This window comes from Geotrypetes seraphini, chromosome 15 (genome assembly GCF_902459505.1).
Source record: "Geotrypetes seraphini chromosome 15, aGeoSer1.1, whole genome shotgun sequence".
NCBI lineage: Eukaryota > Metazoa > Chordata > Amphibia > Gymnophiona > Dermophiidae > Geotrypetes > Geotrypetes seraphini.
The window spans coordinates 62,681,865-62,688,857 of record NC_047098.1 but is presented as its reverse complement, the minus strand read 5'-3'; positions in this window follow the sequence as shown (position 1 = coordinate 62,688,857).

Below are 6,993 nucleotides of genomic sequence, written 5' to 3'. Positions count from 1 at the left end.
AGGTTTTCCATACCCTTTATCAGATGTGTCGCTCTTCTCTGAACCCTCTCGAGTATCGCCATATCCTTCTTAAGATACAGCGACCAATATTGGACGCAGTACTCCAGATGCAGACGCACCATCGCCCGACACAACGGCAGGATAACTTCTTTCGTTCTGGTTGTAATACCTTTCTTGATTATACCTAGCATTCTATTCGCTCTCTTAGCGGCCGCTGCGCACTGTGCTGACGGCTTCATTATCTTGTCCACTGTTACCCCCAAGTCCCTTTCCTGGGTACTCTCTCTCAATAACATCCCTCCCATCGTATAGCTGTACTCGGGTTTCTGCTTCCTACATGCAATGCTTTACATTTCTCTACATTGAACTTCATCTGCCATCTCGTCGCCCACTCCCCTAGTTTGTTCAGGTCCCTTTGTAATTCCTCGCAGTCCTCTTTAGTCCGAGCACCACTAAATAGTTTGGTGTCATCTGCAAATTTTATTATTTCGCACTTCGTCCCTGTTTCTATATCATTTATAAATATATTGAATAGCAGCGGACCAAGCACCGACCCATGCGGAACACCACTCGTGACCCTCCTCCAGTCCGAGTAGTGGCCCTTTACTCCTACCCTCTGCTTCCTACCCGCCAACCAATTTCTGGTCCATCTATGTACGTCTCCTTCCACCCCATGGTTCTTCAGTTTCCAAAGTAGGCGTTCATGGGGTACCTTGTCAAAGGCTTTTTGGAAATCTAAATATATGATGTCTATGGGGTCCCCTTTGTCCATCCGCTTGTTAATTCCTTCGAAGAAGTGCAGTAAGTTCGTTAGGCACGATCTCCCCTTGCAGAAGCCATGTTGGCTTATGATTAGAAGTTTATTTCTTTCAAAATGCTCATCGATGCTGTCTTTTATCAGCGCTTCCACCATTTTCCCCGGAACCGAGGTCAGACTTACCAATCTGTAGTTCCCCAGGTCACCTCTCGATCCCTTCTTAAAGATGGGCGTAACATGGCAAATTGAATGCTAATAATACAAGTAACATAAAACCACCACTATGAAACAATTCATATAATAGAAATATGATAAATGCCTGATACCATAATAGGTAGCAAGAAAGAGCCCATATAACAGAGATACTACTACTACTATTTATTATTTCTATAGTGCACACAGCGCTGTACATTAAACACACAAGAGAAAGTCCCTGCTCAAAAGAGCTTACAATCTAATTATGACAAACAGAATAAAAAAGGTGAATCTATACATGTTGCTCAGGTAGGAAATTACACAGGGAATGATGAGGCAGATAGGGTAGGGGACTATAGCCTGAATGACAAACAGATATGGGTGCTTACAAGAGGGTTGGGTTAGGACTTAATCACAGCTTCAAACAAGTGGGCTTTCAGCATGGATTTAAATACTGCCAGAGATGAAGCCCAACGTACTGAGTCAAGCAGGTTGTTTCAAACATAAAGCGCAGCAAGGTAGAAGGGACAGAGTCAAGAGTTGGCAGTACAGAAGGGTACAGACAAAGAGAGGCTTAGTGAATGGAGTTCCCAGGGAAGAGTATAAGGAGAGATGCTGACCGAGGAGCTGCTGAGTGAATACTCTTATAGGTTAATAAGAATTTGAACTGTATGCGGAAACGGACAGAGAGCCAGTGAAATAACTTATGGAGAGGAGTAACATGAGCATAACAACACTGGAAGAATATGAGGTGTGCAGCAGAATTCTGAACAGACTGGAGAGAAATGGCTTAGTGGAAGACCTGTGAGAAACAAATTGCAGTAGTCCAGGCGAGAGGTGACGAAAGCGTGGATGAGGGTCTGTGTTCTCAGTTACGGATGGGAAGGCTAGATGGGCTATTTGGCCTTTTTCTGCTTTCATGTGTCTATGAAAGACTACATTTTAGCGATGTTGTAGAAAAAGAAACAACTGGTTTTGGTGGTCTGTTGGATATGTGAAGAGAAAGAAACAGATGAGTCAATGATGACCCCAAGGTTGTGAGACAGGAATGATGAGAGCGTTATCCACCGAAATAGAGAATGGAGGAAAAGGCAGGTTTAGGAGGAAAGATAATTTTAGATGGCAATGAGACATCCAGGTAGCAAGGTCAGACAGGCAGGCTGAGACTCGGGCCTGGATTCCTGTAGGGAGGTAGATCTGAGAGTCATGGGAGGAGATTAGAGCACCAAGGGAAGAAATGTAGATGGAGTAAGAAAAGGTCCCAGCCCAGCACAAAGCCCTGAGGTACACTGACCGATAGCAGAATGGCATCCTCCAGAGCTTACACTGAAAGGGTGATGGGAAAGATAAGAAGAAAACCATGAGATAATAGAGCCCTGAAACCCAAGCATGGACAACGTATCAATGACAATGGACAATGGACATTGTCCATGGACAATGTATCAATGAGTAGGTGGTCATCTACAGTGTCAAATGCCACAAATAGATCAAAGAGGATGAGGACAGAGCAGAGGCCTTTGGTTTTGACCAGTAGCAGGTCACTGGAGACTTTAACAAGGACAGTTTCCATAGAATGAAGAGGGCGAACGCCTGATTGAAGCAGGTCAAGGATAGCTTGAGACAATATAATCAAGACAATGTGTTCAAGAAGATACTGCCACAACAGAAATGAAATTCTTTAATAGGTACACAGAACATTCAGATTGCATAGATATAATGCTAATGCTGTTTCTACAATGCAATGCCTCTCTTGATTTTTCTTTGATTCTGTCTCCTCATCACCTCAATGTTTGCCTTACCTATTGTTCTGAGGAATTTTGGTTGTTTTCTTATGAAGCTTTCACTGCTGTTTTATTTATAATACATGATTTTTGATACCTATCCTTGATTTAATTGTATCTATGGCTACTGCACTCTAATAGGAGAGAAAGTCACAAATCTGTGTAATAGATAAATAAATTGTACACAGATCTTTTGCTGATGCAGTTTAGAATTCATTGGAAAGGGTTGGAGAATGTGAGGGGCATGATTAACCTTGCAAAACACAACAGTTGCAGCACATCTTGCTAGGCAGACATTTTGGAACTTATCTGCTGTCATTTATTATGTTATTATTGACAAGCAGTCTTGGATTTATCCAGAGGCCTAAGTACTCTTAGGCATCACTGGGCGACCTAACTTTTAGGCACACCTGTATTTATGCCAGGGTTTTCTTAGCCTAAATGCCTGAACCAAAGTTAGGTACACTAGTTGGCCTAAATTAAAAGCAGGCGCCTTACTTGAAAACATGCCCATGATCCACCTAACCACGCCCACTTTTAAGTACGCACTTTGGACTTTCAATTAAGTCCAATTAACGGCAATTATGAGGACTTAAGTACTAATTATTGGCACTGATTAAGCCTATTACTCAATTAACACCCTTTTGCTAAACCGCGATAGCGGTTATTAGCGCAAGGAGCCACGCTGAATGCTCCGCACTGCTCCAGATGTTCATAGGAAATCTACGAGCACTAATAACTGCTATCGTGGTTTAGTAAAATGGGAGGTAAGTTAGGTACTTACATCGGCTAGGCACATCAATATAGGTTCCTAACTTTAGGCAGACTTTATAAAATTTGAGCATAAATCTTTATATTAAATTGCTTACACTGGTGTAAAAACAAAAAAATATTGTAAAATATGTAAAAGAAATAAATACAAAGTTACAAGCCAGTATAAATATCTTGAAGACATTTCAAAAATGAAACATCACATTATCTAATTTACATATCAACCCCTCCCCCCCTTTTACGAAGCCACATTAGGTTTTTTTTATCGCTGGTTGCAGCGGTATTAGCGCCAATGCTCATAGAATTCCTATAAGTGTCAGAGCTAATACCGCTGATGCTGGCGATAAAAAAGCCTAACGCGGCTTCATAAAAGGAGCACCAAAGGACGTTTGATATATGACTCCAGATAGAGAATAACATGGTGACAAAACTCATCACCATTCCCATCCCCGTGTTTATCCACGGGAAACAATCCCGTGTCAATCTCAACCTCACTCCTTCTACACCAGCATTCTTCAATGCAAGGCTTGAGGGTCAGTGGCTCTGACCATTCAGACTCTGATTCTTATGTGAGCCAAGTATAGGACGATGAAGGCATTGTGACATCACTGATGAGGTTGGCTCTTAGGCATTGGTGGAATGAGGCATTATGACATCACAATCTCAGCTCTTGAATGTTGCTACTCTTTGGGTTTCTGCCTGGTACTTGGGACCTGCGTTGGCCACTGCTGCAAACAGGATACTGGGCTTGATGGACCTTCGGTCTGTTCCAGTATGGCAGCTCTTATGTGAGCCAAGTATAGGACAATCAAGCCATTGTGACATCACTGCTGAGGATGGCTCTTAGGCATTGGTGGAATGAGGCATTATGACATCACAATCTCAGCTCTGGAATGTTGCTAATCTTTGGGTTTCTGCAAGATACTTGGGATCTGGGTTGGCCACTGTTGGAAACAGGATACTGGGCTTGATGAACCTTCGGTCTGTCCCAGTATGGCAATTCTTATGTGAGCCATTGTGACATCACTGCTGAGGTTGTCTCTTAGGCATTGGTGGAATGAGGCATTATGACATCACAATATGAACTCTGGAATGTTGCTACTCTTTGGGTTTCTGCCTGGAACTTGGAAATCTGGGTTGGCCACTGTTGGAAACAGGATACTGGGCTTGATGGACCTTCGGTCTGTTCCTGTATGGGACGGGAACAGTGATGGATTTTGTCATTCTCTATGCGGAGTCCAGAACATCTTGTCAACCAAATGATAACTGCTGCAGAGTATGTGAAGAGGTGCTTTTGCCTTTACCTTTCAATACATTCATAAACAAGAGGAGCGTTGTCGATATAGATGCAGATGAAATTGACCCTGCACTCTTTCCCTTATGTGTGGAAATTAAAAGTGGTGAATCAGAAAATATTTGTTTTAATACCCCTAGTGCCCCCTCCTTTACAAAGCCACGCTAACGTTTTTAGCACTGGCCACTGCAGCAACAGCGCCAACGCGCACAGAATTCCTATGAGCGACAGAGCGGTTACTGCTGCAGCCAGTGCTAAAAACGCCAGCACGGCTTTGTAAAGGAGGGGGTTACTTGTTAAATGTGAAACATACTGCCTACAGAAGGCATAATTAGGCATTACTGGGCCCCTATTATAATCCTGGTAGCTCTGTTGTAGACTTTAGACCATAGATTTATTTCCTGTGTCATTATTCGTTCTCATCGGATGGAATGTTGAAAGAAATTCTATATACTGGTTCTAGAATATTTGTTTGTCTATTAAGGAGCAAAATAAATCTCCAGAACTTTAACAGAATGGATCAAATTTTGTATACCGTTCCATTTTATTGAATTTATAAACTGCCTCTTGTTACACATCCAAGCAGTGTACAGTTCAAACATCCATAATAGCATTTAAAAAACATCACATAAAAATGAAAATTAATAAATTGTAACAAAATAAAATTCTCGAAGGCCCCTGGAGACACATGCACCCTCATTCTGTATAGTACAACAAAAATGAGGTGCAATTCGGTGAGCAATTTTTGGCACTAAACTGGGGGCTACATCCCAAACCTAGGTGCTTTAGTGCTTTACTGTGGTGTGCACTTGGACAGGCTACACACGCACATAAAAACTTATCGAATACTCTAATGTAAGTTTAGGTATGCACATTTACACTTGCTATTGAGATGGCATAAATGGTCATTCCTAAATGTTGGCGCATAAATATGGGCTCATGCCAGTAGCCTACAATGGATTTGGCCTGAAAATTGCAATTATAAAATACTAGCTTATCACCTACACTTGAGCATGTTTTATATAATTCACTCTATGGAGTGATTGGGCAGGGCTGCCCTAGGCGAAGCTCCAGCTTTGCACTTCTCCACTTCTGCAGGCAGTTCAAGGCTATACCCCAAGGCCATACCCCTCCCCCCAATAACGAGTATAGACAGCATCCCCCCCTTCACCCACCCTCAAAGTAGCCAGCATGCTCCCTTTCCCTTCCTACCCACGACAGGTGACTGGCATTTCCCCTTCTCTAACTCCCACGCCACCAAGTCCATTTCACCTTCCTTTCTCTTCCCTACCCAATCTCAGTCCAGCATCTCCTCTTCCCTTCCCTATCCTTCTCTCCCCTTAGGTCCAGTATCTCATCTCCAGGGCCCTGTGACTAGTGTCTTCTCATCCTTCCCTTCCCTTAATCATCCAGCCACTGTCACTCTGCTTCTTCCAAGGCTGCTTCAAAAGTACTCTGCAGCTGCATGTGGCCTTCCAGTAGAAGCAGCAGTTCTTGAGTGCAGGCCTCTACTTAAGGCCCCACATTGACACAGAGTACGTTTAGAGAGGCTCTAGATTAGAAGAAGAGAATGACAGTGGCTGTATAGAGAAGGTAAGGGGGAGAAGGTGCTGGTCACATAACCGAAGGAAGGAATGGGATAGAAGATGCTGTCCTGCCACACTGCCAATGCTGCCACCCTAAGCAGATGTCTGGTCCTCCTAGTGGTAGGGCCAATCTTGAGACTGGAGATTCCTGAATAAGAGTCCCTGCAAAAATGGCTCTGTATATTTCTATGGAAAAAGAGGTTGCAGAAAAAAAATCTCTGATCAATTGAAACACAGTGGTAAGAAGGTTGCACCTTTCAAACTGACCCTCCTTTCTCATCTTAGTCTCTCTCACGCACATTCACAGACACTCATATTTATTTATGCTACATTACAATGTCAACACGATATGCAATGAAAACATTTTAAAAGATAGCATAGAGAGTAAGCCAAGATGAAACATATAAATAGATAAGATCAGCCAGCACCCTGTGAGACACTGTTGAGTCTCCTAGGTATGCCTAACAGCCTGCGCTCGAACCTCTGTTCGGCAGTAGGAGGAAAAATGCAGGGACAGCCCCGAGCTCCTAAGAAACTAATGCAGACTGGCTAACAGGTACCCACTGGGATTGGCCTGTCAGCTGGAGACCGAACTCTGTGTGCTCTCAA